The sequence below is a fragment of the Lissotriton vulgaris genome, chromosome 5 (genome assembly GCF_964263255.1).
Source record: "Lissotriton vulgaris chromosome 5, aLisVul1.2, whole genome shotgun sequence".
Lineage (NCBI taxonomy): Eukaryota > Metazoa > Chordata > Amphibia > Caudata > Salamandridae > Lissotriton > Lissotriton vulgaris.
This window is the reverse complement of record NC_141693.1, coordinates 762,029,313-762,056,040: the sequence shown is the minus strand read 5'-3', so window position 1 is coordinate 762,056,040 and position 26,728 is coordinate 762,029,313. Positions and strand designations below refer to the sequence as shown.

General features: G+C 43.2%; 1 protein-coding gene and 1 pseudogene across 2 annotated transcripts in view; both read right to left on the bottom strand.

Annotated features, from left to right (window-relative positions):
• The window catches only part of LOC147711521 (neuromedin-U receptor 1-like), a 217,114-nt gene that overhangs the window by 164,327 nt on the left and 26,059 nt on the right, over positions 1 to 26,728 (bottom strand). The window lies entirely within an intron of this gene.
• Positions 10,203 to 10,411, bottom strand: LOC147711522 (COP9 signalosome complex subunit 9 pseudogene; annotated as a pseudogene). The gene has a single exon (XR_015295584.1). The product of XR_015295584.1 is annotated as a COP9 signalosome complex subunit 9 pseudogene (transcript).

Sequence of the window (26,728 nt, the reverse complement as noted above, 5' to 3'; positions counted from 1 at the left end):
GCTCGTAGCATAGCGAAAACACCAGGATATGCTAAATGGATCATTTGCGGTTCGCTGATACCAATATGATGTATTTCCGACAATATTGAAAACACGGGTTCAAATTGTCACGGAACCTCAAGGTAGACCATAAGTATTCTGTTGAAGGAGACCCCATTGGTTCCGTTGACGGAATGTTTTCTAATGGCTCACCAGGGTTGGGGTGTTTAAAGAGAGGAGTTTACACAACATACCCTATTTAGGGTGTACAGTGAAAAGGCTTTTTCTACCTGTATGTCACCGCCAGAAAAAACCTGGTGGTAAGGGACAGGAAACCAAATAATGACTTCCCAGATCTTCGGAGAAGACTCTCAGGGTGTGGGTGCCATTAGATTTTTGTTTTTCAAAAACAAACTTTCGATTTGGGAGTTTGTGTTTGAAAAACATAAAACATTTGAAAAGTGTGATGGCTGACCATCGTGCCTGACAGTACATCCATCAAAGTTTCATGCATTAACAGGAACCCTTATCACAGTGATGTATATCATTGTATAGAGTTGTTCCCAGGGCCTGAGACCAACTCTAAATTTGTTGGCTGGAATTGCCTCTGGATGACAGAGGTATTGTCCTCCAACATCTATACCGAGTTACAGAGGCACTGAAGAGCCCTGCGGGTGTGGTAGTGATTTCTGAGCTTCCCTCCGTGTGAGCCCGGGGCACATACGCGAGGGAGCGGTAGTCGGGGCCTCCTGCTGGGCGGAACGTGGGATCCCCGTACCGCCGCTCCTGTAAGAGGGTGCGACTGTGAAGTGCCTGTGAGTCATGGCTGCCCTGAAAAGAACAATTGATGCCGATCACCAGAGTTGACAAAGGAGCAGAGGAACATCACTGCCACTGGGGACAGTGCTTGGTGGTCCCTGCTGACGATCTGTGCCCAGGGCTTTGCTGAATTATGAAGCTCAAAATGGCGCATGCACCAGAGGAGAGGTGCTGATTTGGAAGGGCTGCGGGCGGCGATCGGTCGGCCCGGGGATCGCGCACGGTCTTGTGGGTGGCTCGGAGCCTGGGGGCATCATCGTGGCCCCCTGAGCACGTAGGGGGCCAGCAGAGTGCTGACACTGGTGGTGAGGAAAGTCAGCATAGCAGTGGGGTCCCGATTCGGGCGCCCTGGGTTGTGTTGCCCTGAGAGGAGCATCTATCTGTGGCAGCCAGCACACGGAGTCTGGGGAGGGTGCCTGAAGACCAGACCCCCGATAGGTGGGCCCTGATGGTGAGCGGGCAGAGGGTCAGTGAGGAGCACATGGAACAGCTTGTACCGGCCTTTTTCCCCCTCTTTTTGCAAGACAATTGTTCTTGCCATTATGTGCTTAGCCGGACCACGATTGTGCACCATTAAGTGCCTGACCCTAAGATTGCGGCTGAGAGGAGGGATAGGCTTCAGTACACCAAGGCGCCCTCAGGACATCGGTACCGCTGACTCTGCCTTTGTGTGCCATCAATGCTGCAGCAGTCCTGGAGAAATGTGTCATGGGAGTGCTTTTGTGTGTGTGTCTGTGATTGTATGAGGGGGTGTGTGCGGACGCACGTGTGTGTGTGCACCTGTGCGTGTATGAAAGACTATGTTCACATTTGTTGTGTGCTTGTGCATGTCTGTGCGTGTGATGGTGTGGACATGTATTTGGGTGTTTTTGTATTAGAGCATGTGATTCTATGTGTGCTTGTGTTTGTGCGCGCAGATGTTTCTGTGCTTATGTCTGTGCATGTGATGGTGTGTGCATTTATTTATTTGAATGTTTTTGTATTAGAACATGGGATTGTATGTATGCTTGTGCGTGTGGATGTTTCTGTATGTTTCTGGATGTGTGCCCTCAGTTCGAGTATGAGAGTTTGTGCGCACATTTGTTGTGTGCTTGTGCATACCTGTGCATGTGATGGTGTGTGTGTGTGTGTGTGTGTGTGCATGTATGTGTGTGTACGTCCTTGGGTATTTTTGTTCTGGAGGATGTGATTGCATGTGTGCTTGTGTTCTTGATAGTTTCTGTATGTGCGTTTGTGCATGTCCGCGTGTATATGAGAGCGAGCGCATTTGTGTGTGATTGTGTATGTCTGTGCATGTGATGGTGTTTGTGTGTGCATGTATATGGGTGTTTTTGCATTAAAGCATGGGATTTTATGTGTGTTTGTGTTCTTGGATGTTTCTGGCTATGTGCTTGTCAGTGTGCGTCAGTGCGCATTGGAGACTGTGTGCTCTCATTGGTGGATGCTTGTGAATGTCTGTGCATGTGATGGTTTGTGCACGCTGGATTTGTTATTTTCTGGCGGCCGCTGCCCTGGATATTTACTTTAACTGCCTGATGCCTAACCTTAGGATGGCCACCAGAGTACCAGTGTACAGTACAGTCCCCTGCCTGACCCCAAGATGGCTTCCATAGTGGTCCCTAAACCGTTGTTTTACTTCCCTGGGACAACAATTGGACATTGACCAGACCTTGAACCTATCCCCTAACTTTATTTATTTATTTATTTATTTGTTTAGCGATTTGTAGAGCGGCTGGTGACCCGGAGGCATCCCCGCGCTGTAAGAACCAGAGGTGGCCAGAGGGAAGGGGAAGGAACTTATTTGGGGAACAGCAGAGTTTTAAGCTGTTTGCGGAAGCGTAGGTAAACAGGTTCCAACCGCAGGTGGCGGGGGAGCGAGTTCCAGCATGAGGATGCTTTTACAGAAAAGCGGCGTCCTCCGGTGCGTGCCCTCCTGAACTTAGGGACATTAGCAAGTCGCTCATTGTCCGAGCGCAGGGATCTCGAGGCTTTGTAAGGGGTAACCATATCTCCCAGAATGGATGGACCTTGTCCGTTGAGGAGTTTGTGAGCGGTGCACAGTGCCTTGAACTTGATCCTTTCTCGCACTGGCAACCAGTGGAGAGCCTTGAGTGCTGGTCTGGCTGAGGCCCTGGAGGGAAGATACATTAGCATCCGGGCAGCCGCATTTTGGGTTCATTGTAACTTGCCCAAGGTGGATTCGGGGGCTCCTAGGTAGACAGAGTTACTGTAATCTAATCGGGCAAGGATAAGTCCTTGCACCACTTGCCTACACATCAGGACTTAGAACCTGCAGAACTTACCCTAGGCTGTGGAGACCTAGCGGTTTGGCTGATGCCCGGTAGAGCTACCATATAGCTAAAGAGGAGATGGGTTGTGGACTCCCCCTCCCTGACGTCGCCTACCCAGCTGTACCTTGGGCAGATTTTCCCCTCGACTTTACATTCTGTTTTCCTCCCACTCCTTTACCCAATCCCCTTACCCTTCCTGCTCCATTCACCTTGTCCCCTATGTTCTTTAAATGCTTTTCTTGATACTTTTGTAATTTTTAACTGATGTAATTTGCAACATTATTGTCCCTCATGTATAGCGCTCTGATTCCATCGGGTCTAGCCAGTGCTATATAATAACTCATTAATTAAATCTGTTCCCATTTAGTACTCTTTCTCCCTTTGTCTACCTCCCTAGCTCCTAGCTCCTATCCACTCTCCCCTGAATCTATCACCTTACCTGCTAGTCTACCTAGCCCCCTGTCCTTTGTGCCCCTTCACTAAGCACTCCTTCTTCCTTTGTTGGGGAAAGTTCCAATATTTATACTCTGGAGTCTCAGCGTACCCGCTGAGAGCGTCCACTGCGCCTAGGGAGCCACTCACAGCTGAGGTATGCTATGGCACCCCTTGCCAAAGCACTCCCTCTACCCTTTTTGGGGAAGGATCCAGTATGTAGGCCTTGGAGTCTCAGAGACCCCTCTGGGAGAGTCCACTGCATAAAGGGAGCCTCCCGCAACAGAGATAGGGAAGCTATACCACTTCCCCTGGGATCACAGCTTACTAGACTTTGGACGTTGCTTTGACTCGTCTACCGGTTTGTGTCCCCGTCGCCCTTCCCCTCCTCTTTCCATGCGATGTCCTTCACCCTCAACCTCCTCTTTCCCATCTTCTTTACCTGTCTATTTCCCCAGCTCCATCCCCCCTCCCCTGAATCTTTCCCCTTGCCTGCTTTGCCCCATACGTATTTGTGTTTATTGTTTATCTTGACCTTACAAGTAACTATGTTGCCATGCTCTAATAACTGTGTAACCTTATTAACGATGTAACCTGTAACTATGATCTGATGCTCATGTAAAGCGCTCTGATACTTCCAGGTCTAGCCAGCGCTATATAAAACATTTAAAATGTAAATGAAAAATCTGGGAAAATCTATATCAGGCCTACCTATAGTGTCCCTAATCTTCCTTCGTCAACACTAGCCTCTAGATCTACTTTGCAATTTCGAGATTGCTGGATGTTTTCCTGCCGAGAGGAATGGCCATATGGTAGGTGTTTTTGCATATTGTTCAACTGAGTTTATCTCAGGTGAGTCAGTGTGAGATGTAGGCAAGAGCGCTCTCTAAACTTGTGGATGCGGATTCATTCCAGGTATTACAGACACTCTTTCCAACGCTACATCTGTTCATGAAGGACCATCAACCACGCTGCTGGCTGAAACTGACAAAGCGGGAAATGAGTCACCAGTAGAAGTATCATCATCCTGGACGTAATTGCTTAATTAATATTTTACTGGCACGTACGTGTTTTACATGCCTTGTTTTCAATAATTTCAGAGAGATGTTGTCATTCTTGATTAATTAAAAGAGCCAGCTCCTGGGGACTGCACAGGAAGCATGAGCAGCTCCTTCTCCTGTGGGACTCTGGCGGGTTTTCGGGTAGCCTCGGCATGTACTGCTTCACTTCATATGCTATTCATCTGCCTGTAGCCGAACACATAAGTGCTGCCAATTATTTACGTGGTTATTTAGCAGCAATGCCAGTGGGATCAGACAGGTTTTAGGGGTTGTTCTTAATTGTCTATTGTCCTCTGAAGAATGGCATTAAGGGACAAAGGTCTTACCAGCTTGCTGAAATCTGGGGCGAGCTGAATGGTGTGTGTTTCTGCAAGAATAAATGACAAGTTGTAATTGTTCTAGGGGGTTGAAAAGCACCACACATGAGACTGTGAGGCGTGATGTGCAAGCACGTGTACAACGGGAAGCAGATTTGAAATACGTGCGAGTGGAACTTATTGATTGGTCACAATTACACAACCCAAAAACCTTATATCCCACATACTCTTGTAAAAGTGTTTTCCCCTTATTATATTAAAACAGCATAAGGTGATCGGTGTAACGCTTGTAAAGGCTTGCCAAGATGGTAGCCACGGGCAATCGCTCGTGGCCAGTGTTGGATTGGGATTAGAAAACGGCTGGGGCACACCTAAAAAAAGTGGCCCACGTTTGCATATTGCATTTCCTCAAAACACTGCTTTAACATAGTTTTATAAACACTTGAGAACAAGTGAGGTGACTTTTGCTCAGGCCCCCTACCCCCGCTCAGTATGCACACATGAACTGGCCGGCGAGAGAAAGGGAGTAACACCTATGCCCATTGATAAAAGGGAGGTAATGGACGCATATCTGCCTCCAGAAAGGCTACTCAGGCACCCACTGGGCCGCTGGCTACATCTGAACACACCAGACAAGCCCAAAGCGGCCCGCCAGACTGCCAAAAAAGCATCCCACAGCTGGAACTTTGATACCAGCCCCATGGCCATTACCCAAATGCCCGCCTTGCCAATCCAACCCTGCTCAAGGCTACATTTCAGTCCAACATTTTCTTGCCCATTGCGGGCAGGGAGAAGCCATGCACACTGTCCTTGAATCTGCTTCAATAGGAACTGTCCAGCAAGAACTGCCATGCCATATCCCTTCTGAGCGATGGTTCAAACAACCCCGGATGTTCTATGACGATGATGATGAGAAGGAGGAGGAAGAAGAGAAACAGGAGAAGTAGACCTCATAGGATACTGGCTTGGTGGCAACATTCACTCTGATGCAAGAGGTCACAACCATTCATGATTAAGCAAATTTCCCAAGTGCAACACATTAGTTACAACTCTCACTAATAGCTTTTCAGTGCACTCACTCACACACACCCGCACACACACACACAAACACACACACACACAAACACACATACATGAACGCATCGCAGAATTTGGGTGCACAGAACTGAATGCATGTTTAAGTCTTTGATAGAAGAATGTATGTGGGATCTGTCAGTCATTCATCTTAATTTGATTATTAAAAAATAATCATAAAAGAACAATCAACATATAAACACAGACAAAAATATCATATAAATTGTATACATGTAAATGTTTAAATATTCAAAAAATTACACCAACGTTATGCATGTTTTTTAAAAGGCCCCCACAGAAGGCACAAAACATGATCAGGTAACAAACAAAGGGCCTATAGTGCCGAAAACCCAGAGCTTCTAAAACTGATACTACAAATCTACGCCTAATGGGTTCACAATACTTACAAAAAAACGGTAAAGTGCATTAGTGACTGAGGAGAGATGTCATCACAGGGGCACACAAGGATACATTTTGTATCATACTGTCCCAAAGGGAAACAGAGATTGCATCTGATAGAGCCCAGCTGGAACCTGGTCAAAAGTAAACTTTGCCAAACATTGGTGACCTGAGAGAGATAAGGTTCACTACCCTGACATGTCCTAAACATGACATAGAGTCTCAAAGATGGTTTCTGGAGTTTCGTACCCTGTTTTGCGACAGATACATGTCTCATAAACTCCTTCTTAGCCCAGCTGGCCTCTCTTTTTGTTTTCAGCAAGTGCAGTGATGAGAACATCTCCGGCCTTCCCAGACTTAAAGTAGTGCTTCTAATATAAATTAACCATGGGACCTTATGCCCAAATCACTTGCCAAGCAGTCAGAGATGATCTACCTATTAAATTGAGTATTTAAATTCCCCCACACTGCAATCCAAAGGAGACGTGGTGCAAGCCTAATACGGTCTTCCACGAATGTGTGATATAAGTGGAATTTCCACACACAAACAATCCCTCCCTCTCTGCCTATATCTCCTGACAAACAGACATTGCCCCAACACCCATATTCACGAAAAGTACAATATAGCACAAATGCACTTTTGTGCCATTTTTATGCAGGTTTGTGTAGTCTGTAATGTATATTTTATGCATCAGGAAGACACTGGTGGAGTGTTTCTATTCACACCTTGAACTGATAATATGGTGTTTGACAGGGATTCACATTCTTTTATCTCCTTTTATATTAGGTCAGTCCCCATCTCCTTCTGTTACATGCCCTTCTCCACTCCCTCCGCATTGCCCAGCTCTCTCCGCACTGCCTAGCCTCTCCTCAGCCATCATCTTTCAAGGGAGGATGTCAACCGCGGCCGGCAGTGGGAGTACCTGCAGGGCGGTGACGTGGGGAGGGGGAGGGGCAGGGTGGGGCTAGTAATGTATGGATTACGGAGCTTCCCAGGTAAGTAAACATTTAAATAAATAAAACGAATTTCGTTGAGTGTGCTGCATCCCCAAATGCGATGCAGTGCGCGCAACGAAATTTGTTTTATTTATTTAAATGTTTGCTTACCTGTAAAACTCCGTAATCCATACATTACTACACCCCACCCTGCCCCTCCCCCTCCCCATGTCACCGCCCTGCAGGTACTCCCACTGCAGGCCGTGGCTGGCACCTTCTTCGTGATTCTGAACACTCAAGGAATCCTGCCACCACTCACAGTGCTGGCCTCTTGAGGCATGATGACCTCTCTTTCTAAAGGGACTTCCTGGTTGCCTAGACCCACCAAAACAGCCCATTTCTACTAAATCCACCTGGCAAACCCTGGTGTGTTAGGCTTAATGAGAAACTTACGTCTGTTTTCCCACTAAAACGTTTAGTAATTTAGCTTTTTCTTAGTTTGTGCATTGTTTTTCTCTGTATGCTCTGTATACTTTGAAAGAACTAATCAAGTCAGTCCCTTCCCACTTTTGGGCAACATGGAATGGAATGGAATGGAATAGATTTTTATATAGCGCGATAGTTACCCGCAGGCGTCCTAGCGCTGTAGCTGAAATACAGAAGGGTGAGGCGGGTCGAGGTTATCTGTTGAAGAAGAAGGTTTTTAATTTTTTCCGAAAAGGCAAGATGTTAGGTTCCGAACGGATGGAAAGTGGAAGGGAGTTCCAGAGCCTTGCTGCATTTGTTGAGAACATTCTTCCTCCACTTCTTTCTCTTTTGAACCTAGGAATGGTGACTTGAAAGGCGAGGGTCGACCTCAGCTGCCTATTGAAGTGGTAGGGGGTAATCAGAGTATGATGGGACTGATGTCCTTCGCCCCTTCGAAGCACAATTCACCAGATCCTAGACTGATGGGATGAAGAGAGAAATGTCTCGTCCTCTGGCCTGTGCCTCGCTTGCTCTCTTTAAAAAAAAAAATTAAGTTGAAGTTCTTATTTATTTTACATAAGCCAGACACGTCAACCAGAGGAAGCACCCACGAGAAGTTTTAATGGGAGGGTGTTAGCAAAAAGAATTTTTGGGACTTACTAAGCAGAGACAAAACGTGCCCATCTGAGGCCAAGTGACCAACAAAACCTAACATTCATGGCAGTATATCACATTTCTGGAACACTATTGATCGGTACACAGACAAAATATCGAGTTTTAAATTTCGATATACAATTATATCGATGTTTAAATATCGATGGGACAAAATATCGAAGGTAAGTAATATCGACAGTCTTAATATCGATATTAGTATGATATCAGTAATATCGAAGTTTTAAATATCGATGTCAATAATATCGAAATAAATAACTTCGATGTTACTAATATCAATTTTTAAATAAATTTAGTGTATATTATATTGTATTTATTATGTTTTATTATTCATTTTTAATGTAATTTAATTAAATATTGTCTTTTACTACTGTAGCGGGTTGTGGGTTTATAGGGGAATAGGGTGGGAAGTAATTTAATTATGTTCAATTAATTATTAATTAGTAGGAATTATTAATTAATTAATTGAGAATTAATTTTTAATTAATTTTAATTAATTGATTACTTGATAAATATGTTCTGTAGCGGGTTATGGGTTTATAGGGGAATAGGGTGGGAAGTAATTTAATAATAATTAATTAATTAATATATGTTTGTACACATTTTAATTAATAATTAATTGGTAATTAATGTATATTAATTAGTTAATTAATTAATCTAATTTTGTACATATTTTTAATTATTAATTAGTTGGTAATTATTTAATATTAATTAGTTAATTACATTAATTTGAGTAATTTTTTTATATATAATTTTTTGTTATTCTTAATTAATTAATTGGGAAAAATAATATTAATTATTACATTAAATTATTTACAGCTAATGTGCTAATATATTTACTTTATTGTTATTGTTAATTATTAATTAATTGGTAATTAAATAATATTAATTAATTTTGGGTAAAGGAGTATTTTTAGGGTTCAGGGTCAGTTTTCAGTTTTTGGGTAAAGGGGTATTTTTAGGGTTCAGGGTCAGTTTTCAGTTTTTGGGTAAAGGGGTATTTTTAGGGTTCAGGGTCAGTTTTCAGTTTTTGGGTTAAGGGGTATTTTTAGGGTTCAGGGTCAGTTTTCAGTTCTTGGGTACAGGGGTATTTTTAGGGTTCAGGGTCAGTTTTCAGTTTTTGGGTAAAGGGGTATTTTTAGGGTTCAGGGTCAGTTTTCAGTTTTTGGGTAAAGGGGTATTTTTAGGGTTCAGGGTCAGTTTTCAGTTCTTAGGTAAAGGGGTATTTTTAGGGTTCAGGGTCAGTTTTCAGTTTTTGGGTAAAGGGGTATTTTTAGGGTTCAGGGTCAGTTTTGGGTTTTTGGGGTACAGGGATATTTTTAGGGTTCAGGGTCAGTTTTGGGTTTTTGGGGTACAGGGATATTTTTAGGGTTCAGGGTCAGTTTTGGGTTTTTGGGGTACAGGCGTACAGGGTAAAAATAAAATAAATTTACATTAAATCAATTAAATGAAATTTAAAAAAAATTACATTAAATTATTAAGTGTTTTATTTATTTTAAATCTATATGTATTAGTTTTAATTTTGTTTTAATATATTTATTTAATATTTGTAAAATTATATGTATTTTAAAATTATTTTTACATTATTAATAATACATTTAAAAAAACGATATTTTTAATTTCGATCTTTTTGTACTACGATATTATTTTTTCGATATTTTTGTACTTACCTTTATGAAGATATGACTCCGATATTTTTGATGTCGATATTTTTGTGCTGATATTTTTGTATTTCGATATTCTGTCTGTCGATATTATGCCAGACATTCATATTGATCATTGCACGAACTAGGCCACTGGATATCATCATCATCATCATAAGGGTCTTCAAATTCATTGAAGAAATCCGAATGAACTGCTTTTTCATTGAAGGCAAAGTCCATCAAAAGTCCAGTACTCCCTCATCTAAATCCATATAGGGACCTGCATCCTCAGGGAACATCTCATCCACGGCTGGGTTCATGGTGCAAAAAAAGAGGGGGGAGGGGTGGCCGACAGTCACAAGAGAGCTGAAGGTGTTGAGCCGAGGTACGACTCACTTGCTCTCAATCCCAGTCAATGCAGTGACTGTCCGCATGAACATCACATACTGACCAACTAAAAATACTGTCCTAGGGCCTAGATCCATGGCAACTGCCCAATCCCCCATGATCCTTTAACACAACATTTGTTCATTATCATGTTGAGGTAATTGTGTGTATCTCCCACCAAAAACATGTTATGATTTGCCATTTTATATGTTTGATAACTGCAGCGCATTTTGCATTGAAGGGGCTAGTCAGGTTGGTCCCTTCCCCTAGCTGATCTTGTGAGTCAGGAGCTGCCATTTTAACCAGGCCTCACCTCCACCTTCTACCACTACCTCATTTCACACTGCACTCGCTGACGATGCCCAGCACGAGGTGTAAGGGTTAAAAGCTGCAAAATAAATGGTGATTTCCTGTGGTGAAATGCCTGTTTGACTCTGTTATGCTCTGATACGAGTATAGGGTCTGACCCGTGCCTCCTGTCACCATAGCCTTTCTCCTTTCCCCCCATGAACAAACAATTCTTATATATTTGACACTATTGGGGATTCATAAAGAAAAACAGCAGTCCACATGCTGGACCTTCAATGTGTGCCCGCTAGATTCGCAATAACTGGGGGATTGTAGTGAGCCTTTTTTTACATTGGGCTACACCCAGTGCTTGCATGAGCGCAGAGGCTAATAAAATATTGGTATTTTCAGAACGCTGCATGCTCAGACGAGTTGTATTTGTTACCAGGGTCCCCCCTCTAACTAATAAATGTTTGTGGTGACAAAGATGAGTGGTCTGCAAGTTGACAGCTTTGCCCGTAGATATCTGGTGGTCTTTTGGAAGCTGTGTCTTCATAAGGTTGCACCTCCACTGCTGCTGGGTGATCCTCATTATAGTCTGGTGTTTTTGAGAACTTTTGTTTTTGTATCTTTGGTATTCGTTGGTCGGTTCTTAACATCTAGTGATTTTCAGGAAGCTTTGTTTTTCATAAGTTGCTATCTTTCGCCATTCACTCTTAATATCTGGAGTTCTTTAACCCCTTCGACGCTAATGACAAAGCCAGCTCGTCATGGGCGTTACCTGCGCTGCGCGGATGACGAGCTGGCTTTGTCACGTTACGCGGGATTTTTAAAAATGCAGCGCACAGCGGGAAAAGCCGCCGCGGCGATGCGGTTAAGAACGCACATCTTCCACATGGTTACACCTCCCATGCTCATGGCTGTACTTCGTAGATTGTTAAAATCTGGTTGTTTCAGGAACCTTCGTCCCAAACTTTGTCCCCAACTGTTGTACCTCTGCTGCTCTTGGGCGGCCCTTCAATTCTGTTGGTTTGTTTGGAAGCACTGTCTGATCTGAGAATCATTCAAGGTGTCCTTTCTCTTCTTGCAAGTTGGAGAAATCACTATATTTATAACCTCTAGCAACCCAATCCCATTTCACCTAATTCCTTATCTATTCGCTCCCTATTCCACTCTGTTAACCACATGCTTCCCCTCTCCTTCATTAATTCCCCACCCCTCACCGCTGAACACTACAAAAGTGCCTGTTTGTCTGCCCCTACTCTCCCTTAATACCTTATGCAAAAATCTCTTCATTCCTTCCTTTCTTCCTTCCTCTACTCCTTTCAATTCTTCAAATAGCACTGTCACATTTTACTTACACCTGTATTCCAAACTCACACTCAACTTTCTCCACTACAGTACCATCTTCCATCACCCCATACAATAAGCCGAGAAATCAAGATGGGGAGAACCCCTCCACAATTCACGTTACCTCACCCTCTGATGACCTTTCAAAACACATTACCCCATTTCCTAATTCTCCTGTCCACTATACCATAATTACAGCCCCCCCCTGTTTGCAACCATCTCTTAACCATACCACCACATCTATTCTCTTCCCAATCACCATACTCTGCGAGCCTGATAAACTCGCACATTAACCTCCTAAATTCCTATACCTGCAATCTACCAAGCTTTGCTGACAGAGTAGTACTATAACTACATTAGTAAATAGTTGCAAAAAATAGGCACAACTAAGATTTATAATGGAGTGGTATGTAGTATGATTTTAATCTCAGATATAATCCTCTACTCTCTAGTGCCCTGCATAATTGCTGGTAGAGTTTCTATAGTTGGAAAATGCTGACGATGTACCTGTGTATGTATTACGTTGACAGGTAAACACACCACCGCTGCGGTCTTAATATTCCATAGCTGCACCGAATTTTCATTTGGAATAAATTATGGGTGTTTTGGACCTCTAGTGAGGGGTTTGAACTTTTAAAAGATAAAGATCCTGACTTTCAGCTTTGATAAAGTTACACTACCAAAGGTCTACACCATTTGATGAAACAGACATAAAATTATTAGGTTCTCCAAAAATGTAAGGAAAGTAAAATAAGAAATCAGAGCCCTTAATAGACCCTGGAATAAAATGTATAATATCAGAGATAAGCTCCACTTCCTACAATGCTGAAGAATATATGAAGCTAATATTAAGAAAGTGAAAGACAGCCACGCAATACATTTTCCAGAAACAACGTGCCAATGAGACACATACAAAACAACTACTGTGTTATAAAATCTGAAGGCACCTCAACTAGCACATTTCCTCTAAAAACCTCTGCCACACTGGTGGTTGTCTTTATTTCCAAAGCCAAAGTCTTGAAAACTAGCACCATAGTACTTTCCACAATGAACAGATAACACAAGACTGCAGGCATTCAACCGCTCTTCTCCAACGATATCAAATAGCTCATCAGAGCCAGGGATAGACATGGCTCATCAGGAGGCCCTTGTCCTTTCTAACTGTTCAAGAACATCCCCACCTTCATCTTAGCAGTTATCACAGCCAGAGACACCATTAACTGCTACCTTTATCAGGCACATATCAGGGATTCCCTGATATGTGCTTCAGTGGTAATTTCTGATCTGAGGGGGTAGTGTGACCATGTTTGTCATGTTTGGAATAGTAGTGATGAATCCTGCTTATTGGTGGAAGCAGCTGTATTATTACTATTTTAGAAATGCCACTCTTAGAAGTGGTACAAAAGGGGGTGGTGATGGACTGAGCATCTGAATCAATCAAACACTCACACCCAGTCAAAAGCAAGGGACTCACGTCTGAGCATACCCCGCCACACTTATGGCGGTCAAAAGCGGTACAAAAGGCCGCCATAAGTGTGGCAGGGTATGCTCAGACGTGAGTCCCTTGCTCACTTTGCCACTGGATTCAAGCAAGCCGGGCTGAAGACGGCTGTAATGCCAGAAACCGGTCCTCGGAAGCTTGCTTCCGGTCCAGGGAAGGCATGGCTTGGCAGTTCGGGCTGGACTGCTCCCATGAGGCACAGGGTCAGACTGATTTGCATATAGCCATGTCTGAACTGGGGTGGCTGAGTGGGCTAAAGAACGGTGATGGATTAAACCCAGATCTTTTGAGTGGGTGTGAGTGTTTGATTAGTTCAGATGCTCCGTCCATTACCACCCCCTTTTGTACCACTCTTAGAAGTGGGCATTTCTGTTTGCATGTGTCTTTGTTCCCTGCCTGGATGTGTATTGACGGTCTGGGTTTGACTGATAGGGGAGAGGGGATGTGCATTCACTCCAGCCAGTCACAAGGGGGTTGAGGGGTGTCCTGCCTTTCCTGGGTGACTCAGAGCTAAGCTGAATAGACCTTGGCTGAATTTAGAGTAACAGGAGGAGTTGTCCCTTGCACGTGAAAAGGTCTGGTCTGCATTTGGAGTGGTGGAAGGAGAAGCACCTGCACCTTAATAGGTTGTGCCTGCCTTCCACAATTCTGGCTCCACCCCCCTGTGGTGAGTCTGGGGCTGGGGCTTATAATGTGCATGTGGGTGTTGTGTACTTCAATAGGTTTGAAGTGTCCCTCGAACAATGACATTTTGACTATAAGTACTGGAGCTGTGACCCCATGTTTGTGGAACTGGAAGAACAGAAGAAAAGGACTGCTATGCAACAGTAGGAACCACCATCTGGTACACCCTACTTGTGGAAGTGAACCTGCTGCCCATTGGGCAGCTGAAGGGACTGCTGCTCTGCTAAAAAAAGACCCGGTGTGCTGGCCTGCCTGGGCCCTGTTTACTGGGATATACCAGGAATGTGCATCTGGCCTTGGATAAATCAAAGCAGCGCTGGGTGAGCGCTGTGCTTTTCCACCCTGTGAGTGGTGTTCATCAGCAGCGCGAGTGGAGCAATGGAAGGTGCTTCCTTCGTCACATTCAGCACCTAGGGCAAATGCACTGCAACCATTGTTTTTCCCTTGTGGGCGGGGAAACCTCCAAAGTGCCTCTAAAGCAGAACACGGCTGAATGCCCACCCACGGCAGCAGCACCGTCCTGAAGAAACCGGAAGCCAGGCGTGGCTCAGCCTGGTTGTGGGCGGGGCCCACTGCCTTCAATGGTCAAGCGGGGATGAACAAAGCCAATGTAGACTTTGCTCCATGGAGATAGGTCTGTCCTGCCTCCCGAGTGAGGGAGGCCCTGCAGCACTGAAGGAGCTAACGGAGACTCCACCCCTTTGTCTTCCGGTTGCCTGCCTCCTCAACGCGTGGTAGCTGCACCATGTGGTTGCAGGCAGCCACGGAACAGAGAGTCAGGGTGGGAGGCCCTGTCCCCACGGAGCCTGTAAGACACCCGTAGAGCTGCTAGGTCATTGGAGACTTGGGGAACGGGGAAGGTCTCCTCAGAGGGGATTTCCTTTGACAGCGGGCCTGTTTAGCCTAGAGCCATTTTGCTCCCTCCGTGGGCACACACGATCTGTATCAGCAGCTGTACCACAGGATCGTGGACATCTGCCAGAGAAGCACATATCCTGGAAGGCCTCACTTTTGGAAGGGGTAATTTGGGGCGAACCCAGGTTGGGCCTGAGTACATTACAGCATTCTCTGTGGTAGGCCAGAATGCTACACAAGGGGGAGACAGTGGCCTCCCCCTCTCACGCCTCCATCTTGGCTTCCACACCTTCCATTCAGGAATTCTGGTGTCTGACTGAACCACTCCTGAGTGGAAGGTACGGAAGCCCAGATGGAGGGGTGAGAGGGGCGAGGCAGCCCCCAGTGGGAGAAGTAGTTTGTCAGGGGCCAGCTCTGAGGGTAGAGCTCCCAGGAATGCATGGTGACACCGCTTCATGTTATCTTTGTGCACTGTCCGATGGGCAAGGGTTGGGAGATTAGCGCAAGGCCGACAGTCACAGAGGGAGGAGAGCCTCGCCTGTGACCCCTGGTCAGCCTAAGGGTGCAGACCCTGCGTTGAGGCACAGTGGCATAGTAGCACTGCACTGATGAGTGGTAGAGTTGAACAAGGAAACTATATAACTGGTGCTACCGCCCCCAACTCTGTGAGATGGCAAGGAACTGAGAACCCTGGATGGACTGGGACCCGGTTCTGGCTGCGGACAACTAGGGCGTCCCCAGGGGTTAGCTTAGTTGGTCCTGAGAGCAGAGACAGAGGGATCCACATGGGTCCGCACCGAAGCAACCAGAAGCCAGGCAGAGGCTGAATCTGGCTGTGGGCGGGGCTCCCCGAAAGAAGAGAGTAGCAACCGGAAGCAAGGTGTGGCTGAGCCTGGTTGTGAGTGGGCCACTGCCGTGAAAGTTCAAGCAGGGAAGAGCAAAGCTGATGGAGACTTTGCTCTGTGGAAAGAGGCAGCCCCACCTCTCCAGTGAAGGAGGCCCTGCAGCGCAGAAGGAGCAGATTGAGACTCTGCCCCATGGTCCTTAGGTCGGCTTCCTCCCCACCGCGTGGCAGCTGCACCATCTGGTTGCGGGCAACCACAGACCAGAGAGTCAGGGCAGGAGAGCCTGGCTCCACGGAGGCCGTAAGACACCTGTTGAGCCGCCAGGTCAGTGGAGGCTTGGGGAACGGGGAAGGTCTCCTGAGAGGGGATTGCCCCAATAGTGGGCCTGTTTGAACTAGAACCATTTTGCCCACGCCGTGGGCACACAAGACCAGTGTCAGCAGTTGCGCCACAGTATCAGGTGCAGCTGTCTGAAGGGCACATAACCTAAGATCCCTCACTTTTGGAAGGGGCTTTGCGGGGTGAGCCCAAGACGGGGTACATTAGCACATTCTCTGTGGTAGTCCAGACGACTACACAGGGGCAACCTTTTCTGCATACTACTGATTACCCACTGATGTGAATATCTGTGACGATAGGTATACTGTTGGCAGGAGGTTTCAGATATGTGCACTTTACAAATTGCTGCTATAGTGCATTGCTGTTAATGTTTATACCTAATGCTTTTTCTAATATGTGCCCGCTACAGGTGGTTACTATGGTGCACTGTGGATGATGAATTTGGATAGTGTTTTATGCTCAGTATAATCCTTCCAGTAGTTACTGGTCAACCTAACTCTGATGTTTATGACAGTGGCCCGATTGGCGTAGTCATTATGTAATCCCTGTGAAGTCATGACAAGGGCCTAGTGGCACAGTATTATATGTGATCTAATGTGTTTTAGTGGATAATACAAAGGATATTTTTATATTTCCTTGTATAGAGTCTCTTTTGTGGTGTGCCTAGTGTGTCACTGCTGTAGGAGTGTGTTGCTCAAACACTTTACACATTGCCTCTGGGAGAAGCCTGACTGCTCTGCCAAGCTGCCAAGGGGTTGAGCAGGGGTTAGCTTCAGCTTGTAACTCCCTTGCCCTGAGTAAAGTGGTAGGTTCTGCCAGGCCAAGGTGCATACCCTAGCCAACTAGAAACCCAATTTCTAGTAATCTTGGAATCAAGGTACCACTGAAGATTGTTTTTCGTCCTATCTTGCTTAATAATCAAATACATTGATTCCACCTTACACAACTATCCCTTTCACATTTAATTCCAATGAGCCTTAAGAATTGACTTTTGAAGCTCATTAGATCCTTGAACCTCTCTACCTGCAATTAGACTGACAATAAGCCGATTGCAGTAAAACTTGAAAATTCCAAAGACCTGCACTCCCTGGGCCTTTCTCTGAAAGCAGTGGATTTGGGGATTTTGAGTTACCATAATAAGATTCATTAATCATAACCAGAGATCCCTTAAGGTGAAACTGTGCTCCACTAAAGTTCTATGGCCCCAGGAACCTTGATTATCTCCAGCCCTCTCCAGTGACGAGAGCTATCTGGTAGTTAGAATGGATTCTGACCATTACTTTGAGCCACAGATAAATATAGTGACTACATTCCTCATTCTTTACCTTCTAAATCCTGCATCACATATTGCCATCTGTTTTACACCCTGGGTACCAGAGACCTTGATTATTTTCCTTCTAGCATATACAAACATATTTCACATTGGGAGGATTTTCCTCTTCTATGCATGCTCCAAAAGATCGATAATTCTAATGCCAGGACAACATTGTAAACACTGCCTCTAAGATCGCATCACCCTTTAAGCTCTGCACTATCCCCTTGTAGCATGACCATGGTATCTCCTGCTGGCTGTACATGACATTGGATTGATCTTCAGGTATAGACTAGCCCACTTTTGACATCCTGATATTCAGAGTGCCTTTGATTGGTTACTTATCATTCATGGAAAACAAAGCTAAGAGACTCTCTTTCAGTAAATATAAAGTCAAAACTGGCTCTCCTTCCAACTGTGACTTGTCCTAATGGTCTAGGAGGGCCATGGAAATGAAAAGGAGGATATCCTGATAGCCCCATTTGGAATTGCCAAGTCAAAAGAGGTAGTGTTAGTATTTCCTTTGTAATGGCAACTGTTCCTGTCCCAGGAATGAGCATTAAGCCTCTGGAGGTGAGATAAGTCGCAAAACTGTCCTTGATGGTCTAGGAGGGCCATGGAAATGAAAAGGAGGATATCCTGATAGCCCCATTTGGCATTGCCTAGTCAAAAGAGGTACTGTTAGGATTTTCCTTTGTAATGGCAACTGTTCCTGTCCCAGGAATGAGCAATAAGCCTTTGGAGGTGAGATGAGTCGCAAAACTGGTTATAAGACATCCCTTGCTCAAGAAACACAAGGAGGGGTTTACAGAAGCATAGGGAGGAGTTCAGGTAATGACATGCACCCACCCACAAAAAAGTAAGTCCATTGCTATTCATAAACGGCACAACTAAAGTTACTACAGCTAAAATGGGACCTGAAGCTAGTGCATTACACCAGCCCAGAACTCAAGTAATTTAAGCACAACAAATGGTCAACCTCTGGTTCTGCAACACCATCGCACAGAACATGATGAAGGTGGGGACTTAAAATAAAACCTCAAAGGAAATAATGTTCAATTAAATTACATTATTTAAAGTAGTTAAAATATCCTTTTATGTCAATTAAGTTCTTTCTTAATTATAAATTGTTTTTACAATTTTTTATAAAAGTTATAAATAATTCTAACATTAATTTTGATGAAAATCTAATCATATTAGCTTGAATAAAATGTTTACCTCACTTTTAACAAGTATTGATGCTTAATGAAAAATATTTTTGTCACCTTAGGTGGGAATTTATTTTTAAATTTAAACTTCGGAAAAATAAATGTTGTTTGTTTAAATTAATTCAAAATGTAATTTAAAATTAAGTTACCAGTAATGCAGTATTGCTCACTCTGTTCTACATTTAAAATAAATGCATGAAATAAATGCACATTAATATTTAACATAAAAATGTTCACTGTTGACGCTGGGTGTAAAGTCCATACAGCTATTTTTTGCCAGCTGATTACATCCATCTCTTTCTGGATGTTGTCTTACTTTAATAAATTGTGCAGCAAACAAATTTGCATGTAGAACAATTTCTGAGGGAGCTTGGAGGCACTCTATCTAGGACCTCATTCTAGGGCACACTGGTGGACTCCCACTTCATTTGAGGAGCGGATGACATTCTTGGGTTTTAAGTTCAAAATGGGGTTAGTGCACAAAACAAGCCTGCAGTGCTACTGGTCTACATGCACGATTTGGGTGGCATCTTCCATGGGCCACTAGTTAACTTGGCAAGCAGCAGTAGAATTTATTTTTCTCTAGTTGAGGAAATAATAGACTTGCCCAAGGCTTGCTCAACACTTTAATCCATCATCCAAATGTGGTAGGTGTTCTGTTTGCAAAATGAAAAGTGCATTTTAGTCACCACACTTTGCATAATGGTTAGACGGCCAATAAGCCTCCTTGCCAAGAGTAGCCTTAGCTAGTTTTTGAAGTGTTCTATAGGGAACTTAGGCAGTCTTCCCTAGATTCAAACCTAGATATGCTCACTCAGTTTAAGGACTTTGTGCCTTGTAAGGTAGTCTCCAAAACCCCCAACTTACATTCACATAGTGGAAGGAGTTTGATTCAGGACAATGAGAGCACTACAGGCACTGGAAATTGAAAAAGCCAGCAAAGGCGTTAGTAAATGTTCACTTGCCAAGCATACTTTATTAGTGAGGACTTTGAAGGGGACAGAGATTATAAGAAGTAGGAAAAGCTTAGGATATGTGTGCTTTCACAGGGATATCATGTAGGTAGAAAGCAGATGCTCAAGGTAGTATAGATAACACATGCCATCACTCAATCTTCACCAACAGTCTCAACCCCATTGGCGCCGTACTCACCCCGATGCTGAATTTCTGCCTCACTCAAGTAAGCAGATGACTCCAAACCATACAGAATGCAGCAGATAGACTCCTCCCTCAACCTCACACAACACTCACACACACTCTGTACCTCAAACAGCCTCACTTGCTCCCTATCAACATCCCTTTTCAAACCCCAGACACACACATTCAAAGCCTTAGTCAGACTGGCTCAATATACCTCAATACCGCATCAGTTTTCAGAAACCGCCCAGACACTTTGCTCATCAGGACTCATACTCACACACATCCTGTGCATATGCAGCACCAGAAAAGGGAATAGTAACTTCACCTAATTTGCTTAGAAAGGGTGCATGGACCTGCCCCTTCACATATGCGTGGTCTCTAAAATTATTACAAGTCTGCACAAAGCTGGGGCACTTTGATTTTAACCAGGTGAATCCATAAATAAGCCATGACTGCTCCTGGGCTGGTGACAGAATACCCTCCCTAATTATATTGCACTTTACAAACACACAATACATTACAGCAAACTCTGTAATACAGGCTACCTGTATGGGTGGCATATATGTCCTGCTTCATATAATGAAGGTGCGAGACACGCTGTCACAACCTGGCCTAGTGCACAGCTTGAATGTGTCAAATTAAACTTTCTTATAACAACATTTATCAAAATGATACAGTGACCTGCTTACATAAACTAATTATTCATCATTTTTTAATTCTCAATGATTATGTATCTTTTACTTTCTTTGATTCAAAAAAATCTGCATATGCTTAACTTAAGAACAATAAAGTAATTCCTTCATGACTTAATACATTAAACATTGCGTTTCATAAACATAATTTAACTATACAACAATTGACAAAAATCCATCGAAGACCACAATGGTTAAAAGATGGCCCGATGCATTTTGGGACATGTAGTCCCTTCCTCAGGGGCACTGTAAGTGAAAGAAACATTAATGAAACAAAGTAATTACGCTCTTAGCAATGCATGTTCTAATAGTATACAATTATACACAGCCATAAAAATTAAGAGTCTCATTGTAGATACTGTGACATGGTGTTGATCCATGAAGATAGTCCACATGCATTCGAGTGATCAAACAAAAGCTACAAACTGGAAGTTGCAGGGTGAATAAGGCTCAACCATTGTCAGAAATACACGGTCAATCCTCAGGGAGGTGCGTATAGAAAAATAGTGTGTACAAAGTACTGATATTGACGGAGGAGGAATCTTGACAGGTAGTAAAAAGAATTGTGAAACTCTTTTTTCATATTTAAAGATTTTTGAAGTATTAGCAGTTAACATGTCAGGCAATATGTGTATAGAGGTTAGCTTATGATGTGTTTGTATGCGAGTTGGCTAATGACTGAGTGAGAGTTTGTTTGGTTGAGAATTCAGTCCTGTGGGGTTTGAATGTGAAGGGCCCTTGAAAGGTGGTCGTATATTGATGTGACTGAACTGGGGTGTTGGATTGGCCCTATAGCTGGCAGTTTGAAAGTCTTGTGTGTGGTGTGAGGGTGGTGCGTGAATGACATATAAAGTGGTTAGTATCTTGTTGCTACTTTATAGCTCACCTTGAGTAGACTTGGATTCAATATTCTGAGACCATGATTACTATTTTTTCTTTCAAGGTAGCCCTTCAGGAGGGACCTGTATGAGTGGTATTTTACTCTGAAAGTTCAATAACAACCCCTCGTTTTTTCGACACCTGAACACCCACAGGTGTCCATGGTGGTATAACCCTGGAAAACTCAAAATGTTGCATAAATTACTAGGATTACTCCTTTATTTAAATTTTTTGATACGTATTTCTAAAATAGGCTGCAAACCACAAATTGCCCACCCACCCAACATTAACACATGTTATGGAGACAGAATGTTGAGTTTGAAATGTTGACTTACACAATTATCAAGTTGGAAATATCGTGACACAGAAATATCGACAGCAAGTACATCGTGGTCAAGAATATCGAATTTAATGTAAGAAATATTGTTTAAAAAAATATAATAGTCTTTAATATCGTTTGCAAAAATATAGGGGGTCATTAGGATGGCGGGCGAATTGCCCCCGCCAGGCAGGCGGTAGCCACCGATGGCCTGGTGGGGGCAATCCGCCTGCCATCCTCACCTAAATGACCCCCCCGCCATATTAGGATGGCGGGGGGACCGCGGCGGACGGAAAGACCGTCTGCTGCTTTTCCTCCCCGGTCGCAAGCGAATAGGTTTAATATGGTGGCCATGTCTATCAGACACCGCCATCCATATTAACATGGGCTTCTTTAGATGCCTTTCAGTGGCAGTGATGCCGCCATGGAAAGGCATGCGGTCTTCACTTTGGGGGCCCCCTGTGGGCCCCCAGAGTGAAGGAGGGGTGGGGGTGCACACGGGGGGTACCTGTAGTACCCCCCTGCATTTGCATAAAGAAAGCAGCAGGCACCGTGCATTTTTAGCATTGTGGCGGGTGGTGCTGAGAGCACCGCCCGCCACAATGCTAAAAATGCAGGATGCGCCAGCCGCAGTTGCGGGCGCATCCTAATGCCCCCCACGGGACCCCCACCCTTATGGCGGCCGGTCCCAATCACCGATAGGATGGCGGGACCCCCATAGTTGTTTAAAATATCAAATTAGTGTTATGTATTTTAGTTTATATTTTAAAGGTATGTGATATATTTTTTGGGTATAAGTATTGTTTATGTATTTTAATATATGTGTTACATTTTTAGTTGTTATCAATTTCATTTTAATTAAATTTTGCGTTGTTTACTTCCATAGCGGGTTATTGGTTTATAGGGGAATATGGTGGGAAGTGATTTAATTATAATAAATTAATGATTATTTTGTATTTATTAATATTTATTTAATTGAGATTTTATAGTATTAATTGTGGGGAACAATTTATTTGTAATTAATTATTAATAGTTTTTTAATTAATATTAATTAATTTGTAAATAATTATGGAAATTGTGTAATTTTTTTAGGTGTGGGGTATTAGGGATTATAGGGGTAAAGGGTGGGAGGTCATTTTTGATGAATTAATAATTTGTTGTTATATTATATTAATGAATTGATTAAAACATTTTTATGGAAATTGTGAAATAATTTTATGTGCAGGCTGTGGGGTTTATGGGGCTAAAGGATGGGAAGTAATTTATGTTTAATTGATTAATAGTTAGTTGTTCATTTATATTAATGAATTGATTGTGAATTAATTATGGAAATTGTGGAATTAATTTTAGTTGCGGTTTGTAGGGTTTATAGGGGTGAAGGGGGGAATTAATGTACGTTTAATTAACTAATTAATAATTAGTTGTTAATTAATTAATTAGGTATTTGTTTATATGTTTTTGCGTGTGAGATTTACTTTTATGGGGCAAAGGGTGGAGAGTAAATGAATGTTACTTACTTTATAATTAGTTGTTAAATACTATTAGTTTTTTGATTGTAAATAAGTTTTAATTCTGTAATTAATTTTTTTACAGTTACATTTTAGCTGTGGGTTGTGGGGATTATAGGGGTAAAGTGTGAGAAGTTAATTTGTTTTTAGTAGTTTTAATTTGTTTTTTAATTAATAATATTTCTTTATTTGGTAATTAATTATGTTAATTATGGAAGTACTTTTTTATAATTTAGAGGTGGGTTGTGAATTGTGTGGTGTTATAGGGTAGGAAATAAAAAAAGTACAAAGTAAAAGGTTTCTAATAAAAAATATGTATTTGTTTGAAAACTATTTTTTATTTTACTCAATATAATATTTGTAGGTGTTAGTCATATGTATTTAACATTATAATATGTTTTTTGTAGAAATTTTTATATTAACCCTTTCGGTGCTCATGATGGAATGGTTCCATCATGAGCACCAGTGCTCCCGTGCTCATAACGGAACCATTCCATCATGTGCACAGGCGCACTAAATCCCTCTGCTGCAAATAGGAGAGGGATTTCCTTTTTTGGGGGGGCCTCGGGAGGTGGGGAAGAGCTTCTCCAACCTCCCGAGTCGTTTTTCTTATTTTCAATGTAATGACGATCGCGCGCATAGTGTGCTGTTGACATTACATTGAAAACGAAACTGAAACCTAGTTTCCGTTCCAATGTTTTGGTACTTGTGGGGCTATCTCAGCCCCCCGAGCACCGAAACACTTGGGAGAGGTATCTTTGGAAAGGGGAGAATCTCCCCTTTCTAATGGTACCCTTACCTGCTGGATCCCAGCTTGGCGTTCGCCCCAGGAGGGCGATACCCAAGCAGGGTTCCTCCCACTAGCCACCAGGGCAGGGGAAGCTTCCCTTTGGGCAAAAGCCTTTTCTCCCCCCATAAAATCTTGACACAGACAGTCTTTCTGCCCATCCGGGGCATATGGGGGCAGGTGCTCCCAATCTGTCCCCCGGAAGGGCAGAAAGCACCCTAGATGCCAGGGATTCTTTTTTTTATAGGCCAGCAGATGGGGGGCTGCCCAGAATGGGCATGCCAATGTCCTCCCGACCCTAATCCCCCAAAGAAGAAAAAGACTTCCCGCCCCGCCAGGAGGCAAATGGGCAATAACCATCATCTGCCCACACACACAGATTCCAGAACTTTCATTCACAGAAATGTGGGGAAAATGTTTTTTTACAAAGTTTGAGGTTTGCAAGGCATTCTGGGTACCAGGACATGGTGAAAGTCAAACAAGTCACCCCATCCTGTATTTCTGTGGGTATCTAGTTTTGAAAAATGTATAGGTTTGCTAGGTTTCCCTAGGTGCCGGCAGGGCTAGGGTTAAAAATGTACAGTTAGACACTTTGTAAAAAAGGGTCAGTTTTTACTCTAAAAATGTGGTGTGTCCATGTTGCATTTTGGTCTGTTTCCTGTCGGGGGCACGAGGCCTACCCACACAAGTGAGGTACTATTTTTATCAGAAGACTTTGGGTAATGCAGCGTGGGGGGAATTTTGTGGATCCATGCAGGTTCCAGAATTGTCCGTCACAGAAATGGGAGGAAAATTATTTTTTTTTGCAAAGTTTGAGGTTTGGAAGGGATTTGGGGTAACAGAACCTGATGAGAGCCAGACAAATCGCCCCATTCTGGATTCCCCTGGGTGTCTAGTTTTCAGAAATATATTGGCTGCTAGATTTCCCCAGGTGCAGGCAGAGCTAGGTTTCAAAATCTACAGCTAGGCACTTTGCAAAAAAGGGGTCACTTTCACTGTAAAAATGTTGTGTGTCCATGTTGCGTTTTGGGCCATTTACTGTTGCAGGCACTAGACCTGGTCACACAAGGGAGGCACCATTTTTATCAGAAGACTTTGGAGACTGCGGGGTGGGTGGAATTTTGTTCATCTACGCAGATTGCAGAACATCCCATCACAGAAATGTGAAGAAAATGTGTTTTTTTATACAAAGTTTGAGGTTTGCAAGGGAATCTGGGTGACAGAACCTGGTGAGAGCCAGACAAGTCATCCTATCCTGGACTCCCCTGGGGGTCTAGTTTTCATAAATGTGTAGATTTGCTAGGTTTCCCTGGGTGTCAGCAGAACTAGGGTTTAAAATCCACAGCTAGCCACTTTTAAAAAAGGGTCAGTTTTCACTGTAAAAATGTTGTGTGTCCATGTTGCGTTTTGGGCCATTTCCTGTCGTGTGCACTAGGCCTACCCATACACACGAGGTACTATTTTTATTGGGAGACTAAGAGGAATACAGAATTGTAGAGCAACTGGTATTACCTATTGATTTCTGCCTTCCAAATGTAAGACAATGTTTAAAAAAAGTCACTTTGAAAAATGTCCTATAATTCACATAGTAATAATAATAATAATAATAATAATAATAATCCACATTTGTAAAGCGCACAATCACCTGTAAGGGTCTCTAGGCGCTGAGGGCAGTCGGGAAGATTCACATGGTGCTGGGCTAACCTGCCGCCGAAGCCGAGGATCGAACCGTAATCCCCAGATTCCAGCGCAAGTCGCCCTGGCTGCAGCGCCACACCTCTCCCTAGTAGTATGGGTACCCACACTTTCTAGGATGTGCAAATAGCTACTGTTTACAAACTTTGTATTTTATTCCCATTTCAGAAATACATAGCTGTCTTTCAGCCGATTTTACAATGGTTATATTTTTCTGAATGAATTGCTGTATACCTGGTACACAATACAAAAACATTGCAAGACGCTGCTAAGTTCTGGGTTTGTCAGGTAATTGATGAACCTACAAGTTCTATATAGCCCCACAACCAGAAGGGTCCAGCTGATGTCACAGTATATTGCTTTAAAAAATGTATCATATTTAAAAAAAGTTACAGGTGAAAACGTTGGCACAAATGGCTTTTTATTTCAACTCAGTTTCAATTTTTCCTATTTTACAATGGTTATATTTTTCTGAATGAATTGCTGTATACCTGGTACACAATACAAAAACATTACAAGACGCTGCTAAGTTCTGGGTTCGTCAGGTAATTGGTGAACCTACACGTTCTATATAGCCCCACAACCAGAAGGGTCCAGCTGATGTCACAGTATATTGCTTTAAAAAATGTATCATATTTAAAAAAAGTTACAGGTGAAAACGTTGGCACAAATGGCTTTTTATTTCAACTCAGTTTCAATTTTTCCTATTTTCAAATGTTAGTTTCTATGAAAAAATGTATAGCTTTCCAGGATCAATTATTGCTTTCATACCCATGTCTACCATTAACTGGAAGGAAGTTGAAAGCATAGAAAATAGCAGAAATAGGCTATGTCACAGTAAAATGCCA